We start from the raw sequence: 22,435 nt of genomic DNA, 5'->3' as shown, positions 1-22,435 counted from the left end.
CTTTTTGTGTTTTCCCTTTGGACATTGCTCTGTTCATCAGAAGGGTTGTGTGTCCAGCACCTGCACCAAGGTTAACGGGAAGACTGGGTTGTCTACCCAGAGGTCTTAGGGCTCTCAGCTGGCTCTGGCTGTCCGCATCTTCGCAGAGCTCATCTGCAGGGCTGTAATACTTGGTGGCCTTTCACACCGACTTCATCAGGAGGTTTTTACCACCAGAACAGGCAGAAAGTACATGTCTGATAACCACAGGTAGAGGTGAAAGCTTGAAACCCCTGAGAAGCATGATTTGGGTGAACCTCTGCAGTCGCAGGAACCTGATGGTGAACAGCAATTCCCTGAATATGTAAGCTGTCTTTAAAAAAGAAAACCAAACTCATGGTTGCTATGCCCATGATGACCCAGGGAAGAGATAGGTCCGTTTACTGTGGTGCTGTGCCCAGCAGTTCAAGAAGCCTTCCCAGCCTGCCTGGGGCATTAGGCCACTGTTGTGTTCACTCTGCATGCTTGCTCAGAGCTGGGGAGGGTGTCCCACTTGCTCAGAGCTGGGGAGGGTGTCCCACTTGCTCAGAGCTGGGGAGGGTGTGCCGTGGGGACATCCTGGCTGTATTCATCTCATCTGACCCTAAGCACCTAATGTAGGCTGAGGTGAACTGCACCCTCCGAGTGCCTCTGCCTCTCCTTTGACGATGAAGGGATAATGCCTCACTGCGTGTAGATGAAGCCCACCCTGGTTAGCACTCATATTTTCCAGGGTTACTTCAGAGAGATTGGCTTGAGATGCATTTCAGAAACTGAGATTTACAAAAATGTTGCTTTGGGGAGGTGCCAGTATTCTGTCTCGGCATGTAAGACTGCAGGTGAGTCCCAGCTGGGAACGTTTTGTAAATCACATTCTCTCCCGCTGCCCAGTTTCCCCACGGAGTTCCCCACAGGATAGTTTTTAATCTTTGCTGTGTAAGTTAGTCTGTCCCACCCTGAAGATGTGACATCATCTACGTTCTTCATCAGTATCCCACCAGCCTTTACTCAGATTTCAGAGAAAAAAAAAATTATCAGTTTTAAAATTCTTGGAAACCACTTTGTTCTTAGGCTACATCTTCACTGCTGGAAGAGTGTTTGCTTACCCCGTGGTAGATATCTTGCTCTAAAACTCCAATTCAGAGCAGCACAGGTAGCTTTTACTTTGAGATAGGTCTTTCACTCCTCCTGGGATTTGCCTTCATTAGTTATATGGAAGTAAAAGCTCTTTTGCCCTCCCCTCCATTGATGTTTCCCAGTGAGATACTGAATTTAGCAACCCCACTGGAAAAAACACCCTTTTTTTTTGGCAGAGAAGCTGTAGCTGTAAGTGTTTATGGGAAATAAAGATATCTGATTAGGTTTTTTTTTACACACTAAGCTGCATACCCTCTGGTAACCTTATTATTTGTTATACTTGTTGGAGGCTGTGGAAGAATGGAAAGACTGCAGTTTCTCAGTGGCGCAGCTAGAGCTGGCCCACCTTCCAAAATACAGAGGTGCTGTTGCTGTTCAAAGATATTTTATTGAAGAAAGTGATACTGCTTTTGACAAAACCAGGCACAGCCTTACAGTAAGGGCTAGTTAGGAGCCTTAGCAAAATGTTATTGTCATCTGGAGCCATGTTTACCCTTAAGGGACACATTAGAAAAAACAATGGACTATGGGCCATAGTGACAGCTTATGGGAGGAAATAAATGAACGAAATAAAGCTTACTATGCTTTTGTGAAGCTGACATGAAGACAGCTGACAAAGGTCAGTACGTTACGGCTTTGCAAATGGCAAAAATATCGATTGCCCTGGCTTGTCACAGAAAGTGAAAACACCGATCATGCACGCCGAGTATAGGAAAAAAATAGGTGATACTTACTGCAGTGAATAGCCAGTGATGAATGTGGTGAGTAACGCGTGACGCACATCGCCTAAGCCAGTGAGTGGATCCCCCTGAGGCAGGGAATATTTTTATGTTGCCTCTTTTACACAGTGTTGGATTCGTTTCTCCTAAATGGAGACTTCAGAACCTAAGACCTAAAGAAGAGTCCAGTCTAGCCACTCTCCTAACCTCACAGGCAGCTAAATTCATCAGGTGCTTCCCTCCTTAGGCTGAAGGATCCTGGAGCAATGAATGTTAGTGGCGAGAAGTACCTGTTCTGGGAAGGAGATGCCCATCTGCCCCCACATACCCTCTTACAGAAGTCTGCTGCGACTCAGAGGTGGTTGGAGAGGAGCCTCAGCTCCACCTGGGGTCTCAGCAAAGCCCAAGCATGGAGGTGCGGTGGGGATGAGGGGAGCAGGCTGCGGACTTCATCTGCTCCCTGGGTCCGGGACCAAAACCTGAAGCTAGAACTCTCTCAAGTCAGGCATGCAGAGGAATGGGTGGACCGGATCTCTCCCAGTGTTACCAGTGACACTGGGATTCCAGTTAGGTTCACCGAGAGTCTGTGCAACAGGAGTCACGGGCAACATCTTGGGATTATTTACACCAGTGTGGTTCTCAAAGTTTACACTGTGGATTTCTTGGTCTAGCACAGATAAGCACTGCCAAAAAAAGTACATTCCTAACTCTGGTTAGGTTATCCAAGTTTGCTATTTCAATCTGAATTCACTGTGAAAACAAGATGACTTGGGTTTTAGGCAGTGCCTGTATCTCAACTCCAGGTTTATACAGGAGCCTGGAGCAGCTTGCTCGGGTTGCTGTATCTTTTGTGCTGTTTTCACCTAAGTCAGATAAATTGGACAGCAAACTTTAGAGTCTGGAAAGTTCTTAAGATCTCCCCAGAGAGCTGTCCTTCACACAGAGCTGCACGTGGCTCAGTGGCCGTACTTTTGGGGCAGTGCCTGCGGCTGCGAGAGGTGCCCAATGTGGCACAGGGGTGGACGGGGGACTCCTGAGGAGGACCTGGGGCAGCTTTCCCTAGTAACCCTTGCTGAGGATTGTCAATTCATATTTCAGAGTTTGTACTGCTCTTTGCATTTAGAAAATAAAAGCTTGTCCTGTCTTTGCAAATACAGCACCGAATACGGTTCGGGCCACCCCTTGGTGAAAGGAGGGCAGCGCCTGGTGCATGAAAAGCGCAGTGTCTCCAGGGCAAACCTGGCCCTGCCATCAGCCCGACTGAAGAAATGTGCGCTGGCAGTTCCCGTCTGTAGGTGTTACTGACTGACAGATAGCGACGGAGGCAGAAAAATGTCAAAGTGTTAGAAAAGTCAATATTATTAAGACCTCGCTCCCCTCGCTTCCCTGTTCCGAGTAGTTTTCTTGAGTATGACCAATTACATTCTTTTTTTATGACCAGTCACAAATGCAGTTTTTATTAGCTGGTTTGCTCAATGATTCAAATGTATAGACTTTATTTCAGTCTCATTTGAGTTGGAGGAAAGCATACAAGGATTTTTGCTGGCTTAAATTAGTGGAACTGCCCCTTTGGCTGAATGACAGGGCCCTCGCCTTGCAGAGCAGAGCTCCAGCCCCGTCTCTGACTTTTGCCTGTAAATTAGTTTGTGAAGTGGTGTTTATTGCTACATTGGGAGGTTAAGACAGCCTAATTGTATGTTTGTACAGGAGAAAACATCACGCCAGAGCCTTAAGCAATTATTCTTTCCATGTCCTTTCACTGTTTAATCTTGACACTGCTCAGAGGGGAAAGGAGACAATTTGTCTTCACCCTACAGCCAATTAGCAGTAAAAGTGCAGAATGGCTAATGCAATATCCACTGAAGTGCCATCGCCCATTCATCAAGATAAGATCCTGAAATAGCATGCATCTAGAACCTCTCGTTGGGAATTGTTCTGAGCCCATGCCTGATCGCAGCCAAGGATATCTCTGTGATTTATAACTGTGCTGGTTTTGGCTGGGATAGAGTTAATTTTCTTCATAGTAGCTAGTATGGGGCTATGTTTTGAATTTGTGCTGATAACAGAGGGATGTTTTTGTAACTGCTGAGCAGTGCTTACACAGAGTCAGGGCCTTTGCTGCTTCTCACCCCACCCCATCAGCGAGTGGGCTGGGCGTGCACAAGAAGTTGGGAGGGGACACAGCTGGGACAGCTGACCCCAACGGACCAAAGGGATATTCCATACCATATGACGTCATGCTCAGCATACAAAGCTGGGGGAAGAAGAAGGAAGGGGGGGACGTTCGGAGTGATGGCGTTTGTCTTCCCAAGTAACCGTTACATGTGATGGAGCCCTGCTTCCCTGGACATGGCTGAACACCTGCCTGCCGATGGGAAGTAGTGAATGAATTCCTTGTTTTGCTTTGCTGGCGTGCACGGCTTTTGCTTTACTTATTAAACTGTCTTTATCTCAACTAAAAAGTGAGTTTTCTCACTTTTGCTTTTCCGATTCTCTCCCCCATCCCACCGGAGGAGGAGTGAGCGAGCGGCTGTGTGGGGCTTAGTTGCCGGCTGGGGTTAAACCACGCTGGTTAACCCAGCATGTGGTTCCAACATGTGACAGTGCTCAGCGCCTCTCCTCCCACTTTTCCTTTCCAGTGGCCATCTTCTCTTTATGAAAGAGTTGTTCTCCAGAGGATCAGTCTTTTTAACAGGCCATTACTCACTGAAATATTTTGTCTTTTCTAAACAGCTAAGATGAATCACAAGGAATTGCCTTTCTTTCCCAAGGAGGACATGCCAAATATAAGCTAGATGAGTAGTGTCTTCGCTGAGTTGGCTAAAAGGTATGTCACAGCAAAGGTAGTCCTTTGATATGACAGCCACTGTGTTAGAAAGAAGAAATCTCTCTTTCGGACCGTATCTCATTTATGGAAGTGGCAAATCTCTTAAAAACATCCAGGTCTTGTGCCCCACATTTACATGTAATAAGCCTACAGAACCACAGTCAGACCTAGGGTAAATGACTGACAACAGTGGAGCTCTGGTTATGTACACATGATCTGTATTTGGTTCTGGATGTCCAGGATTCGGTTTTCTTGAAAGTGTCTGAAGGCAGGTTCTCTCAATGTTTTTCTTGTCCACAAAATACTTCTTTTGAAAGCGCTATATAAAACCCAAAAGGGTCTTTCTTCCTTGGGGCCAGTGCAACAGGGCCCCAAGTATTTTTTACTGGATGCTTAAATATATGCAGTAAGAACAAGCTCATGCTCAGATTTTGCTTTCAACTGACAGGGCTGAAGTTTTCTGGGCTCCTCCCCAAGAGTGATCTAGTCCTATATGTTTTAAGAGGTTTAATTCAGCCCCTGACTGTTGGTACAGGCAATTGCATTGCATCAGGAATGGGCATGACCCCTAATTTCTATAATAAATAATACAGGAGGAGACCTACCCAGAAATGTTCATTAAATCCTTAGCGTGCAGCTTCATCATCCCGACCCATTTTGGTGGAGTAAACGAACCTTTCCCTCAAAGATGCTGAGTTTTGATACAGGAAAACGAGACATTTTCAAAGAAGCTTTATTTGCTGGATGGAATAAAAGGGAGGCACCAAGAACATTTTAATTAAATGCTCATTACTGAGAGGATCCAAGAAAAAAACAGTGGCTGCCCTATTCCCTTCCAAGCCAACGGATCATTTTGAAGGCTTCAGCATCTATCTAGCTATATATACATACACAAGATGTTCTTACACTTCCAACAAAGGATAAGGTGGAGGAGGACTAGTGGTTAGCAAGACGGGAACAGGACTGCATGTGAGACTAGTCTGGGAAACATGTTAGACTATTCCAAAGCTTCAATTTTGACCTTTCTTCAGGAAAAAAAAAGTGCTTTACGTAAAAACCCTCAGATCTTTAGCTTCTCAGAGAAATTGTCTTTGGCCAAGTAACACAGTCACTTACTTACATTCCATACATCTCTGCCAGAGGGTATGTCTGAGGCCTGATGCGCTAGTAAAATGGGGAGTGTAAATCTGGATAGGGTGCTCATGCCAAGCTTAGAGATGTGAGAGGACAGGAGACAGGCTTTAAAAACTTCGCTGCCTTAAAATGCACCTAAGAAGGCGGTTGCGGGTGCTGCAGTGTATGTGGAAGCTCTGCTTCCCAGGTACCCCAGGGACAGGAGGAATGACGTCACAATGATGTCATGCTCATCCTGAGCGTCCCTAATGTTAATCACAGCAGCATCTGCCGCAGGGAAGCATTTCTGGCAGAAAGGTGTCAAAAACATGACACTTTCCAACCATAGCCGGAGTGGGGAATTTCAAGCGGCAGAGTGCTGACACCGTGTCCCCTGGGGCCTGAACCACTTCTCTTCTAGGTGTCTGACTGTCAAATGTGCTGCGGCGCGTGTTTTTCCTCTCCTTCGTTTGCTTTATTGAGTACGGCATCGGTTACAGCTGTTTAAAAAATATCTGAGCAGGTTATTATGGGAAAGGACAGAAGAAGTTCTTTTTGCACAAACGCAAAACTCAGATGGTTTTCTTTGCAGGGGTGAAGATCATTAGTGGTTTTTCTTCCTGGGCTGTTTTTGGGGCGGGGAGGCATCTTTGGTGTGAGAGAGCTAGCAGAATGGGCAGTCGGGGATTTTGGAGCACTGACTGCAGCTCTGGCAGTGATTCACGCTGAAACTGAACTAAAAATTTCAAATTGGAGTCTCTGAAAGGTCGATAATAATAAGTAATAGGGCTGGCCGGAAAACAAGAATTCTGTTTTGTGAAAAATGTTGCGGTTTCAAAATTTGTTTTCATTCCAGTGCAGAAAGAATACGAGATCTTTCTTCCTTTTTTCATTTTTCAAGGGAGAGGGGAGAAAATAAAAAATAGGCAGATTTTAAAAAGCCTTAATAGTCTAGTAGGTTAGGGCAATGGTTCAGATGAGGAACTTGACTTGACATCTCCCCGTCCAAGGTGAGATGGGGGATCTTGGCTATCCAAAGTTGGATTTCCCACACAGTAATTCTATCCCAGAGATTAAAAATTTTCTTGACAACTTTGTCATTGAAACATTTGTGTTTCTTCAAAAAGTTTTAATACTATGACTTTATTTTTTTATTTAGAAAGGGAGTTGGGACATTTCTTAATAATTTCTAATAACCACCTGTATATATATTTTTATTACTTATAGCAAATGCCAGGTGCAGCAACAGTCCTTCATCTCATAGACGCTATCCAACTGCTTGCTGAAATTGATGGAGATACAGAACGGCAACACATCTGAATATTTGGCTGTTTCCATATAAGGCTGTTTAAAATTCTGATTGTGTGTTTTGTTCTGCAACTTCAGGTAGACATGTTAGAAATAGAGGTCTTAGCATCTCTGACTTTACCTCTGCCACCTCTGGAAAGTTGATGATAATACTAGGATCTTTTCCCAGCTGGCAGGGATGTTGAAAAGTTTAATTAATATCTGCATAGCTCTTTGAATGTGACAGTCTTAAGTGCGGTTTTGAATACCTCACCTTGAATACCTTGTATGGACAAGACAGTCAGAGATGTAATCAAAGATACAGACATGGTGCAACATATCAGCAATAGCACTCCAGACCATCTAAACTGAACCACCCCAACGAAGCTGGTCGACAGGCCAGCTAATGGCTGTTCTCAGTTTTGCCCATGGCACAAGAACTTGAGATTATTTATAAATAATCAAATTTTGTTTACCCAAATGTATTATGTGAAAGCTTTGGAGGGTTCTCCTAGGTAAAGTGAGCCAATATGAAGTACAATGGGGATGAGGTGCAGCTGTAGCTACTACTTTGCTTGTTAGCTAATACCCAGTGCTTAAGTGGTGCTACAGGAGATGAGATTGCAATTGCAGGGAATTCACACAAGAAACAGACTTCTCCGCAGAGCGCTGCAGACATTAGACCTACAGGTGCAGCCTGTGAACTTGTAAAGTCTTCAAAATTCAACTGGGGCTTTTCCAAAGCAAAATACAATTTCTGTAGGCAAAATAGATTTAGCACCTATTCTTGCATAGCTGCAAGTCTCCTTAGCTACCACTGAAACCAATTAAATTTAAAAATACAATATTGGACTCTTGGTATATAATAGTTCTGTGCTGACTTGTTCTCAGATCGCCATCCTTTAGCCAAGCAGAAAAAAAATACTCAAGCAACTGGGGACTGACTGTTTTCCCCTCTGCATTGGTGACATCTCTGGCAAGTTCAATAACATGCAGCAGCAGCAGCAACAGTAAGAACAAATTGTGAGATGCCACCTTGTATTTTCATAATACAGCAGAGACTTGAAATGGGTTGAAGTGGGAAGCTGGGGTTAAAACAGTCAAATTTGGGTGTCTATAGTAAGGCAGCTAAATATGAGCATCTTTTTTTTCCCCCTTGAAAGGCCGAGTGCTTTGGCTGAACTGCTTTACTTGTTGATGTCCAGGTTCAGAATGGGTTTGCAGGACACAGGATTTACCTTTTGATTGAGGAGGCCCAATGTCTCCTTCCCCTAACGTGAGCATTTCCTCAGCTGCTTGGGGATGGGGATTGTTTCAGCTCTTCGTTTAGACCTGGGCACAGAAACACGCATCTCTCCTTTCCCTGGCTAAGGAAGCAACCATGGGTGAAATTGAGTGAAAATCCATCAGTTTAATAACAGTTTTTAGACTGTAAATGTGATTATTTTATAATATAAATGATTCTGGGAAAAAAGTCCATGTCTATCTTCTACATTTGGAAAGCCCTTGACATTTTATGGGTATTACAGAAAATACAGGAACAGGAGTAGCTGGTCCATGATGCAGGACACAGAATTATGCTGTTGAATAAGGGAATTACACAGAAAAATACCTTAGCCACAAGCGATATTTTTTATACTAGTACTGTGCTGTAGTGAATTCATCCTATTTAACAGCGGAAGCTGGTCTAGCTGGCATTTAGACCGTGCTGCTAGGTTAGGTTTGAGTGCACATCATAACTGCAACTCTCGTACCATCGTTGGCCCAGAAATCTAACAAGCAGATGACTTGAACTGTTTGTGCTGCAAGAAATCAGCCAATGAGCTATGAAAGCTCACTATATTTAAGGCAACAAACCCCTCAAATAGCTATTTTAAGGCCTGGCAATCCATAGTCTTGGTTTCGATGGATCTGTGTTGCCATATGGAAGCTGAGGGTAACCGGGAGAATGGGAGGGAGCTAAAGGGGATCAGTGGTCTTAGGCAAAGAGCTCTCGCAAACTTCTTATGACATTTTTTCTGCTGCTCTCAGAAATAGGGTTGGCAATGTCAGACAAATAAATATATGTATTCATGTGGTAGTAGAGCTATGCCTTGGGCTGTATCCTAAAGGTTTGACAAAGATCTCAGTGATAAGCAACAAAATCAGTGGTGATCCTTTTCATAAACACAGGAAAGTAGCTGAAAGTTCCCTGCAGGGGTAGGGATCTACTGGGGGAGGACGCTTACCCCAGGAAACAAAAGATTTGGCTGCTGCCACAGATCTATTTTCCCAAGATTAAAAATAACACGGGAAGAGTTTGTGGAACCAGCTCCTGAAACATCAGGTTTTTGGAATTTGGAATCAAAAATTGATTCTTTTGGCCCCTGTTTGGTGAAAACAGTGGAAAGACTAGATTTATTTGAAAGAGAAATTAAAAAAACATGAGCAGTAATAAAAAATAGTACTGACTATGACAGTAGGACAATTTATAATTGGGGGTCAAGTATCCTATTAGTTCGGGGCTATTTCTCTTTAAATAGAAGACCAGTCACAAAGGATTCCTGAAAGATGATATAATCTGAAACTATATTGGAAAAAAGTTTGCTTCTCTCTTAAATTACCAGGGCCTTTTGTATCCTAGTAAAATACTTTATTACTTGATCTGGCTCTAGAGAAACAGTGATTCCATAACAAACCTTTCCCAGGACTTTAATTATTTCCTTTATTATATCCTGAAAAAGGACCAGGTCACTTCTGAAGGCCACAGAAAGAGTATAATGTATTTTATTTCCTGGGCAAACAAACAAAAACCAAAGGAATGTTTCTTTATATCGCAATCCTAAATTGAAGTTAGGTTGCTAAGTACTGAGAGGGCAATAGTTCTCTTCCCAGAAACACGTCTCAGAATATATTTCAAAGAATTATCTGATGAATCTTTCAGTGAATCCCTTAAAAACCAGCCCTGCCCCAACAAAACTGTGAATCTTCTTTGTCACTACAAATATAAGGAGGGTTTTCAAATCAAAGCCCATGTGGCTTGTGAATCACTTAGGTGCTTCTATGAAGGCCCCGACATTTAAAGTTTCAGTGATGGACCCAGCTGTGCATCACAGGGCATGTTCATGCTTTCCACGGCTATAAATTTCTGACAGTACTTGACCAGTTCTCCATATGATGGCCCAATCTGGATATTGTCCCTCTGAAACTTGCCTGCTGAGGTGAGCACTCAACACAGATAGCCAGTGAAAACTAGAAAGATGTGTAAGAGTGCTTGTCACCTTGCAGGACAAATAGGCAACACAGGGCCCTCCTGTGTGTAATTCTACTGAGAAGTTTTTGTAACAGAAAACTATAGCTTAATTCACAGTTAAATTTCTAATTTTTCCTTCCTTCCTTCCTTCCTTCCTTCCTTCCTTCCTTCCTTCCTTCCTTCCTTCCTTCCTTTCTCCCTCCCTCTCTCCTTCCTTCCTTCCCTCCCTCCCTCCCTTTCTCCCACCATCCTTTCTTCATTCCTTTCTTCCTTCCTTTCCCCCCTATTGTCTTTCTTGACAGTGAACTGAAAAGCGTTTGCTTATCTACAATATATGATTTCCTATATGTGCAGGCCATGATTTACTTCCCCAAGAAGAAGAAAAAGAAAACAGAAAAACCACAAGCCATGCCACAGTCTCATTAAATATATAAAAAATTAACTGTCCTCATTATGACTAACATCCTACTTCCTCTAGCTTTGCCTTATATTTCAGGGCATTCAATACCTGTCATTTATAGAAATACCCCGAGTGAGTAATATGTGGTCCCTGACTGGCTGCATGGGTAGAATTCAATCATGGGCTTCCACTGACACCGGGAACCACCAGGGTACAACTTGAGGGTTTATGAATGGCAGGAAAGCTCCCGGATTGAATTATAACTTTGTTATTCAATCTGAGAACATATTTTGTTATTTATAGCATATAGAAAACTCATATGGACTTTTTTCAGGTGGAAAATGATAAATCAGAGTAACGAAATAGTCACTTTTATTTTCAAATGTAAAGTCTGTGAAGTTGCTAGGGAGAGAGGATTAATGTGCACGTGATGCAAGGTTATTGGGGTGTGATGAGGAGGGCCGAGGATGGTTTACGGGGAAATCAAAGGGAGAACTTCACTGGAAAGTAAGCACTTTCTGTGGAAGTTATTAGATGACCAACTACTATAACTAGTCCTAAAACCATAGTAACAAAACCCAAACAGAGAGATAGACCAGCGGCTTCTCCCTCCCAAAACACCTCAGGTCTATCTTTACTTGCAAGTGTGTTGTTTATATAATTGTCAGTGGCAGTACCTTTCAGTATCTCCTGTACTTGTTCCTCCAGGAGTATCTGCAAATCTGTTTATGCCAATGGGTCCAGCATTTCAAAGGAAAACCAATGAAGCACTGGTCTGGCATGCAGAAACTCTTACAGACTTCTGACAATATGAACTCAAATGTATTTTTTTCTTTGTTTCTTTCTGGGTGTTTTATGGTGGAAAAAAAAGAGGCAAATGGTCGTTACTGGTTATTACTGGTTAGTTGCAAGTACTTTTATAGTCAGTGGTGATTCTTGGTTATTGATTCTCAGGCATGTGAAGCCTGGTTCTTCAATGGACCAATTTAAACTTGTCTGTGGTGGTTTTGCAATCCCTTTACCTGATCCTTCTCCCCCACCTTCTTTTCAATACTTTGAGCTTCATTTCCTATATAGCAGTTAATAAAAACAAACTGGCAAGAAACCCTCTTTCCAAATTTATGAAACTGTTGTCTTGCTGTTATTTCACTTTTTTTTTTCTTTTTTCTTTTTCCTTTTTTTTTTATTTTTGCCCCAGGTTTTGCTTGCCTGTCAAACTCATTGACTTCAAACTTTTTTGAATTTTAGAAACCTAAGTTCACACAGTAATTGGAAGAACAGTCCCATAATTTCCAACTCCAGGGGGAAGCTATCTTGGAACACAACAGCAAAAAGGAACCCTCGGATGAAAGAAGAAACCTGGTCAAAATAAAATCACAGATCATTGATTGAAAATGTAGATGCGATTATTTCTAATAAGCAATGAAGGAAGGCAATTAGAAGAAACTGTGTACATTTCTGGAGCCTAACTGAGTAGTCATTTTTAGAGTGATGGAGTTTATAGAAGATCCGGTTTAAAAAAATAAATGCAAATATTATGGGGCCTTATTCTGGAAGTTATCCTTTAGGCATGTGCTTAACGTTGCATCGTTGGAGTTTAACTAGTGAGTAGAGCTGAAGGGCTCCCTGGTGCCTCTCCTTTTACTCCTTCCACGCCACCCTGGAGAACTGCATTTTTCTGAGCGGGAGCATTGCTTTCACAGAGAGCCCCACCAACCTTATCAGCAGGTGGGTTTATTGCTCTGACCAGAGAAGCTGAAAAAACAAGCATGGTCCAGCGTTTCCCTTAACAGAGCCTTGCTGTGAATACTGACGTTATTTATTCATAACCTGTCAGGCTAACATCAGTGCTCTTCTCTGCGCCTGAAGTGGCTTCTCAGTCATCTCTGCTGCACATTACCGGTCTCAGGAATAAAATGGGCATAACTAGTTGAACAGAAACTCAACTGTTTGCAGTAAAAAGCTCTCTCACCCTCCACTAAATTCTCTGCTAGTGCCGTAATCGCTATGAAAAATCTTGAGAACTCACACCCGGCTGGGAGAGATAGCCAGCACTAAAAATGTTCGGGATTTATTTATCACATGTAACACTTTGGATTCTGCCTAATAACAAGAGTAAGCCAGTGTGGACTTCAGGGAAGTGGTAGAGTTGCCCCATGCTGCTGCTTCTGTACCAGGGGCAGGTCCGACTCCCCTTCTCCCCGCCAGCTGTGGGCGTGCAGTGCAAGCACCGCTGCTGAGCATCGCCGCTGAGCACTGCCGGCGGCACCCCTCAGAGCGGCCAGAGCCACCTGAAAGGCAAAAAGGTGCAAACGCTTTTCCAGGTGTTGCCAAGATAAAGGACTCCCTGCCACTGGTGACAGCAAGGGAGACGTAGGGATATAAAATACCCCTATGTTTGGTATTTTTGGAGCGGGTGGCTTTGACCTTCAGCATTGTGGATGGTCAATATTGCCATGACATCTTGTAAGATAGGAACGGCAACTTGTCATTGAAGTACTGCCGGTGCCCCAGGGCTTTCTGCACTGCCCAGGCTGCTTCTGTAAGACCCCAGGTACCACCTTGCTGCCCCTCTCCTTCACAGCCTCCTGTGCCCTCTGCATCGCAGTTGCCTCTGCTGCCTGAGGACGTGGTACAGTGAGGGGAAAAGCTGGGTCCCTCCTCACATCCCATGGGCAAGGTGGCCAGGTACTGAGTTTGGCCAGGGTGCCAGTGGCTCCGGGTCTCTGCTCCCGATGGATTGTACCCATCATGTCTTTAATTTTTTCCCAATCCAGGCTGTGATGTTCAAAGATACCTGAAAGGGGTAGGAAGCTTTAAGGCTCACTCTGTATCATCTGTGCTCGGAAAGGCTGGGGATGTTTTATCCCACGTCATGTCTGCCTTTGCCATATGCAGCTTCTCGTCCCCAGTCCCTGCTCTGCAGCAGGCAGTGACGAGGTGCTTCCCTGCCTGCAGGCAGTTCAGGATACATTTTTTCTGGCAGGAAGAGGCAACGAAGGCAATTCCTGGCTGCTCTTTTCTGCTCCCCGGTTGCAACTTGCTGCCCTGGCAGTGGGGCTGGCCCGGCTGCCTGGGGAGCCATGCTATAACCAAAATAGCAATAACAAACCAAGTTTAAAAAACCCAACACATCTTTTCCAGGAGAAGGTCATTTTTGTTTTCAACCTAGAACACGCATGGCCCCCACATGAATACTTGCTTCTTCAGGTAAGGGCTCGTAAACAGGATGCAGAAATGAACAGTCGCACGCAGAGGGGAGCAGGAAAAATGTGACTTCACTGCCAAAGGAAGCGTGTATCATGCATCAGCTTGGCTACCGAAATTAGGCAGAGCAAGTCCTAGCCAGTGTGCTCTCCAGGTCTGACGCAAGCCCAAACAAAGGCGGCAGCCCTGGCTGTCCCTGGTCTAGGCTCTATTTTCATACCCCTGAAAAATAAATAACATAACACATACTTCCTACAGAAGGTAGCCAAGGACTTGTCCACACTGCATTGCACAATGTCATATAATCTTCACGTCCAAGGGATGTTATTCCTCTTTTTTCGATATGTGAAATATATCTAGCATATTCATAGATGGGGGCAACAACTAGGAAGTGTATTCCTCTTTGTGGATTACCCTGAGATCCAGTCACACCGGCTGTCACATTTAAGTAAAAGTATGGAAATTCAATCATAAACTCTGAGTTTAATCATTGGTGTAATTCCCCTCCTGCTTGATGGGACCAGGATTTCACCCAAAGCATCGCTAATACCCAATTAATCAGCTGACACAAAGTCAACAAATGCAGAACTTTCCAAGCACAGGAAAGCGAAATGCCATAAGAACAAAACTTTATAGCAGTCGAGCTCTCTGTGGAGCGGAGCAGGAGGGTCGCTGCGTTCCCCATTGCAATTAGGATCATGTCGCTGTTCCCTGTCAAAGGAATGGACCTTGCCATGGCTCTTTCATTTCACAGAGCTCTTCCTGGGGATGCAGGAGCCGCTAGCAGGCTTTGCTCCAGGTGTTCTCTCCTATTAAGCTGGTCTTAATCTCTGCTCTCTGTCTTGAGCTAAACAGGCAGCTGCAAACTAGAAGAAAGGAAGTGGTTACTCCAATGCCTATGGGAAAGGCATTGATGTTGCAAGAGGGCTTATCAACAACTTCTATATGTACAAAATTCATGGAGTGGCTCCTTCCCCAGAGGCCGGCAAAAGCAAGTTCCCACTTCTGCTGCTTCTGAGACTGACTCTGTGCAGAGACTTCTGCTGATGCAGTTATGTCGGTCTGCAGTATGGTAGCTTTTAGGAAATTTCTATATTGATAAAACCCTTAGTAGAGGCACAGCTTGCAACAGCACAGACAGACATTCATTTTATAAATACCTTTGCCAGCATGGACTACTTTCTTATTTCGATTCCACCTTTCAGGACCAGTATAAGATATAGGGGCAGGAAGATATTTCTGCATTAATAACTTCTGCAAACTGGGAAGTTTGCAAAGGGGCAGCTACCCTGACAGCGCTAACTACTGTGTATCTGCTGCTGGTTTATAGACTATCATAAGTAATACTGGAATGTGAGCACTAGAAAAAGACAGAGAATAAATGAGCCACCTTCTCTCAAGTTTGCTGGTTTTAAGTCATTTTTTCCCCCACAGCACAATTTTCCGGGGCCACTGAATAACCCCAGCTGAATATTGAAATATGCAACATGACATTTTCCCTGGAGCAGCGCTGAATGTGGCCTTTCCCTTTTCAGATAAGAAGCCTGACCACCTCTGCAAAGAGACCCGAGGAGCTGGGAGCTGCGGGTTCAACTGCTCAGAGCAATGAGAGGCTGTACGTGGGCTGCCTGCTCTGCCCGCTCTGCACGCTCTGCCTGCCAGGCTGCCGTGTTAGTGAGAACCATTGCTGCCTGCTACTCATAGAACAGCTTAGATGAGGACATCTGTGTCCCCACACACAGACGGTGGGAAATCTCTTATGGATGGGGAGAGATTTGCTGACTAGTAGCAGAACAGGGACTGTTCTTACTTAGCTCCAGCCGCTCTTAGCAGCAGGCACTTGGATGCCCAGTGGTTTTAACTGCAGGAAATATTGGTACACAGAGACTTCAGGGTCTCCAGGGGCAACCAAGTTCAGTTCAGAGAAAATGAATTTTGGGTTCAGACCTCCAGGGACACAGAGGTGGGAGTTGTGTACCTAAGCTATTGTGTGGTTCTGGCCTTTCGATGCATTTGCACATAAAAACATGCCGGGGTCAATGATATGGCATGTCCTGTGGATACTCTGCCCCCAGCACAGTCATGGGGGTTTGACTTTGCACTCTCAAAGCCAGTGGGAATTGTGCAGTTCAGTCCTATGGCATCAGGGTCAGATCGCAGGAGACTCGGTACCTTTCCTGATAGTATCCCAAAGTTATCCCAGAGAGATAACAGATCAGCCACATTTTTGGCACACAAGTCAGAAGATACAGGACTTCTTCAATGTAAAGAAATATGTCTGCAGACAGATTTGGGCAGAGCGCTGTTAGACAATCTCGCTGGTCTCTCACCTGTTGGTAAATCACAAATAACCTGGTAAAAATTGTTTCTGGAGTGGTAAAGTGCAGGTGACGAGGGCACGAATGATTGTTGGCTCGGTGTTTCCTCACAGGGTAGGTAGCATAGTTTTACTGGTGCAAGGCTGGGCCCTGTGACTGCCAGGCGATAGGGGAAAGGCTGAGGGGGCCACTTTGGCTGGCAGGCAGCCGTCCCTTCACCCACCCCACCGCATCCCACAGAGGGGGTGGGCACAGCTGGATGGGTAGCAGGGCCATGGCCAATTTGCTGTTATGGTGGTTTGACCACTTTTCTGTGCCTGTGCCTTCCTCTCCTTTCCGTTTGTCTTATGCCAGGGTATACCTTGTCAATGAAAAAACACAAACAAATGTTTGAAGGATGCACATCTGCACTAGCAACCAGCCCAGTGCAATTATACCAGCTCTTGCTTATCCAAAAATGGATCCATCAGCTGCAGATTAATAGGGTCAGCTGTACTACACGTCGAGTCTGTCAGCTGCCAGGGCTGGGTGCACACAGAGATAAAGAACCAAATGAAGAGACCGGCAGGTTCGGAAGAGACTCCTGCGGTCCTGCCGGGTTCAACGGATACTGCGTGAGAAAGAGTTTTCCTATAACCAATTGTACGGGGGAAGAATATGGAAATATTATGGTGTTAAGGCCAGGGAACTTATCTTTGTGCCTTCTGTCTCCTGTGTTCTAAAGGACCCTCTATGAAGTATCTTTATTGATAAAAAGGTATTCTTTTTTTTTAGTTCCAGAGTCCTTTAGTCAGAAGAAAAGCATACCATGTTTGTTCAATTTTGAAGTATTTTCCCAAGGATGAAATCCTGTCACTCTGGAAGTTGACAGGAGTTTCCAAAAGGTAAACTCCTACTGATTTCAGTAGGGCCAAGGTTTCACTCTATGAACTGTTTGATTTATCCCACAATACACAAATATTTAAAAATATGTTAGAATTTTATTCTTTGAAATTTTATTAGAACCTGCTAAAGCAGACAGTTCAGTAAAATACTTAATCCATCAAAATAATCTAAACCCATGTGCTTTTCAAATCACCCTGAAAAGGGTCAGATCTGCATACAGTTTCCACTATGTTTAGACTGTAAAATGTTTCTTAATTTATGTTCTTTGGCTTGTATCCAGCATCTTGAGCCTTCAATATTGTATTGATGCCATCCTCAAGACACCCAGTGCTTTGGCTCCACAGGGATAGCTGTGGTCTGAGGTCACAAGCTGGCGTGGTTTTGAGTACACACGACTATGCTAAGGTACAGGAAATTAATCTATAGTTCTACCAACAACAGTTTCAGTGCTATGAAGTAGATTGTATCTTGTGGCCAAATGCAAAATCTCATGTCCATTACTATAAATAATCCTTGAATCTGCGTTAGCTCTGCTTTGGGAAACAGGGTCATGTTGATTTTATCTATTAAAGGTCTTAGGCCTTATCTGGGCATGCAGAATTGGCTAGTCTAAAATAGCACTTCTGCTTGGGCACTTCCAGTATAATTTAACAATACCAGGATAACTCCCGTATTTCTCATAGGATAAAACTAACTTATAGGATAAGTTATCTTGTAGGATAATCATAAAATCATAGAATCATAGAATCATTAAGGTTGGAAAAGACCTCTGAGATCATTGAGTCCAACCGTCAACCCAAAACCACCATGCCCACTACACCATGTCCAGCTGGCTGAACATGAGCCGGCAGTGTGCTCAGGTGGTCAAGAAGGCCAACGGCATCCTGGCCTGTATCAGAAATAGTGTGGCCAGCAGGAGTAGGGAGGTGATCGTGCCCCTGTACTGGGCACTGGTGAGGCCGCACCTCGAATACTGTGTTCAGTTTTGGGCCCCTCACTACAAGAAGGACATGGAGGTGCTGGAGCGTGTCCAGAGGAAGGCAACGAAGCTGGTGAAGGGCCTGGAGCACAAGTCTTATGAGGAGCGGCTGAGGGAACTGGGGTTGTTTAGCCTGGAGAAGAGGAGGCTGAGGGGAGACCTCATCGCGCTCTACAACTACCTGAAAGGAGGTTGTAGCGAGGTGGGTGTTGGTCTCTTCTCCCAAGTAACTAGCGATAGGACAAGAGGAAATGGCCTCAAGTTGCGCCAAGGGAGGTTTAGATTGAACATTAGGAAAAATTTCTTTACTGAAAGAGTGGTCAGGCCTTGGAACAGGCTGCCCAGGGAAGTGGTGGAGTCACCATCCCTGGAGGTATTTAAAAGACGTGTAGATGAGGCCCTTAGGGACATGGTGTAGTGGGCATGGTGGTGTTGGGTTGACGGTTGGACACGATGATCTTAGAGGTCTTTTCCAACCTATATGATTCTATGATTCTATGATTCTTCTATGATTCTAAGCGCCTCATCTACACGTCTTTTAAATACTTCCAGGGATGGTGACTCAACCACTTCCCTGGGCAGCCTGTTCCAAGGCCTGACCACTCTTTCAGTAAAGAAATTTCTCCTAATGTCCAATCTAAACCTCCCTTGGCGCAACTTGAGGCCATTTCCTCTCGTCCTATCGCTTGTTACTTGGCAGAAGAGACCAACACCCACCTCGCTACAACCTCCTTTCAGGTAGTTGTAGAGCGCGATGAGGTCTCCCCTCAGCCTCCTCTTCTCCAGACTAAACAACCCCAGTTCCCTCAGCCGCTCCTCATAAGACTTATGCTCCAGGCCCTTCACCAGCTTTGTTGCCCTTCTCTGGACATGCTCCAGCACCTCCATGTCCTTCTTGTAGTGAGGGGCCCAAAACTGAACACAGTATTTGAGGTGCGGCCTCACCAGTGCCGAGTACAGGGGCACGATCACCTCCCTGCTCCTGCTGGCCACACTATTTCTGATACAGGCCAGGATGCCTGTTGGCCTTCTTGGCCACCTGAGCACACTGCCAGCTCATGTTCAGCCGCTGTCAATCAGCACCCCCAGGTCCTTTTCCTCTGGGCAGCTTTCCAGCCACTCTTCCCCAAGCCTGTAGCGTTGCCTGGGATTGTTGTGGCCGAAGTGCAGGACCCGGCACTTGGCCTTGTTGAACCTCATACAGTTGGCCTCAGCCCATCGATCCAGCCTGTCCAGGTCCCTCTGCAGAGCCTTCTTACCCTCGAGCAGATCAACGCTCCCACCCAACTTGGTGTCGTTTGCAAACTTACTGAGGGAGCACTCGATCCCCTCATCCAGATCATTGATAAAGATATTGAACAGGACCGGAAGATATTGAACGGGACCGGAAGACTAAGACTAACTTTGTTAAAAAATAAGGAATATTCCACCTGCAAAGGTGGAGTTAATTATTCTGGGACAGGGACATTTTTATTTTGGAAGAGAGGGTCCACCTGACGAGTTGGAAACTGCTATGCCAGGCAGCTTCTGGAAGGGAGAGATGGGGAGGGAAGCTGGGTTGATTTTCTGACCCCATCCTGTGTGAGAGCACTAAGTGCAGGTTTCCCTCCCACTGCTCCCAGGACCGTGTGAGAATCCGCTCTTGGTGAAAGAGGTTGAGCACCGAGGAACTGGCACATCAAACACCTTGCACCAGGTAAGTCGGGTGGTCAGGAAGGCACACTTACACCTGAATCTCTCACGGCTGGGGTGGGTAAAGAAACTGTTGAGATTTAAGAGGTTTAAGAGGTTTTGAAGCCTTCAGGGATGGAAGACCAACGGGCACTGCTGTCTTCCCAATGGTGTTGACTGAATCCTAAGACATGACACCCGAGGGCTCATCAGGGCAATCCTATACCTGCAGATCAGGGCAATCCTATACCTTTTCTTTGGGCACACTTCTTCACACTCTTCTCTGTGTCATCTCCAGTTATGAAGCTCCGCCTGTTTATGCAGCGGTTTTTGGGTTTTTTTGTGGGACCCATCCCAGCTCGTTCTCCAGGTGCATTTGCTGAAGATGTGGACTCCCTGGCTGCTGTGTGTGAAAGTTTAGGTGCCGCAGCACTGACCCTAGCCCTGTGCCATTTCACATTCAGCTTATGCTGGTTTAATATCAGCTTGCTCTCCTTTAATATCCTGAAGCTCTGCCCCCGGTGCCCTTCGGGAACCAGTTCCTCAGTACTCCATCTGAACATCTGCATCTGCAAACCTGCCCTCTTGCACAAAACCTAATAACGTGTGAGACAGAGAAAACGAGGTCCAGAGAAGTTTTTCTGCTTCAATACTGAGAGAGGACCCCCCGCCCCCGCAGCTGAAGAACTGAGTAAAAATGAGCATTTTTTACTTTTCTGCTAGATTGAGAGATCAAAAGAATGACTAATTGACCAAACTTGAGTGGGTCTAATTGACTTCAGCCCTAGAGTTATTCACTGTTCTGCACCTGTTTTGGAGAGCCGATTCAGGGCTTGATCCAAAGCTCTCTATTGACTTTAGTTTTCATCAGGACTCTCAATTCCAACTGAAATGGAGCATTTCTTGCTGATTTTGGTGAACTTCATTGCAGTGCCTAGTGTTTTAAGTCATTTCTGAAACTTCATAATGAAGTTGATATAAAGCGTTATTGAGTACATCTGAGTGCTAGCAAGACACTAAAGAATATACTGTAGGCCATATGTAGAACATGGGTAACGCACAGTACAAGGCTACTTTGAAGTAAACAAAAATCCAAATATCTAAAATTCCCATTTTACTTTTTTTTTCTTTTTTACTCAGTGTGGGGAAAACAGCTGCATTAGATTTAGTGTTCAGTTTTCAGTAGTCAAATAATTTTATCAATCTTTTTTATTTTAATATTTCTAGCCTTGTAGCTGAAAATGAGAAACTATTTTGGTCTTACGATGATTTCATAGGATGTACTGATGGCCTGAGAGCTTTCATCAACCATTTCTTTTCTTAACCTCATTCTGCATGATGCATCCCAGCCTCATTTAACCTGTAGGTTCTGCAGTACGTAGAGAGGCTTTGGAGTCCAGCCTCAGAAGAAGTATCTAACTGATTTTAGGGAAATTTTGTTTGTCTTGCCATCATCTACTTGAACCTTCTGTTCTCTCCTCCAGGTTCTGGGTGCAACAGGAGGTCTGCAGCATCCCTCAGGTGGGCAGTGTGCTTCACAGGAAGGGGTCCTCCCCTTCTCCTCTAGCGTACCACGGTCCCACAAGGTCTCAAGGCTCCCATTTCCTGCTGAATCCCAGGGTCAGAGCGCCTCGGTCTTACAGGGACAACAGCTTCTGTCTGAGGCAGATGATCTTTATACCATTGAAAAGTCTTTGTAAATTCCACACTTACAATTGTGTCAAGCCCCTGCATATATGGGACCCTTCCCTTCCCTTCCCTTCCCTTCCCTTCCCTTCCCTTCCCTTCCCTTTCCTTTCTTTTGTCTCGTCTCGTCTCGTCTCGTCTCGTCTCGTCTCGTCTCGTCTCGTCTCTTCTCTTCTCTTCTCTTCTCTTCTCTTCTCTTCTCTTCTCTTCTCTTCTCTTCTCCTCTCCTCTTCCCTTCTCTTTCTCCTTTTTTCCTCCTTTTCTTTCTCCTCTTTTTTTCCTTTTCCTTTTCCTTTTCCTTTTCCTTTTCCTTTTCCTTTTCCTTTTCCTTTTCCTTTTCCTTTTCCTTTTCCTTTTCCTTTTCCTTTTCCTTTTCCTTTTCCTTTTCCTTTTCCTTCTTTTCCTTTTTCTTTTTCTTTTCCTTTTTCTTTATCTTTTTCTTTTTCTTTTTCTTTTTCTTTTTCTTTTTCCTTTTCTTTTTCTTTTTCTTTTTCTTTTTCTTTTTCTTTTTCTTTTTCTTTTTCTTTTTCTTTTTCTTTTCCCATCACTGCAGTATTTTAACACTTCTGTGCACTCACACTAAAACAAGGTCTTTAAGATTTTGTGAGAACTGACAAATTTGGTCAAGGGTGAGATTTTGCAAATGCTGTTAAAAACGCAGCTTTTCATGTGGCAACATGTTCTTTTATACTGGAACACATCCTAAATTTTCACACATGTGCAGGAAGTGAAATCACACCTTTTTATGGCAGAAACAGCTTAGCACAGTGAAATGACAGCTTTTCCCTATAAAAAATGCCTTTAGTTTTTGTGGAAACCAGTGAATTACTTGAGGCAAAACCACAAAGTGTTTCATCAGCAGCACAATGGTTTTTAATGCAGCTCTGCCTTGAAAAGAGGTTGAGGAAGATGGAGATCAGGGGATGACACCACTTGGATGTATCAGTCTTGCAGCC

Source organism: Calonectris borealis, chromosome 3 (assembly GCF_964195595.1).
Source record: "Calonectris borealis chromosome 3, bCalBor7.hap1.2, whole genome shotgun sequence".
NCBI lineage: Eukaryota > Metazoa > Chordata > Aves > Procellariiformes > Procellariidae > Calonectris > Calonectris borealis.
This window is presented reverse-complemented; position numbering follows the sequence as displayed.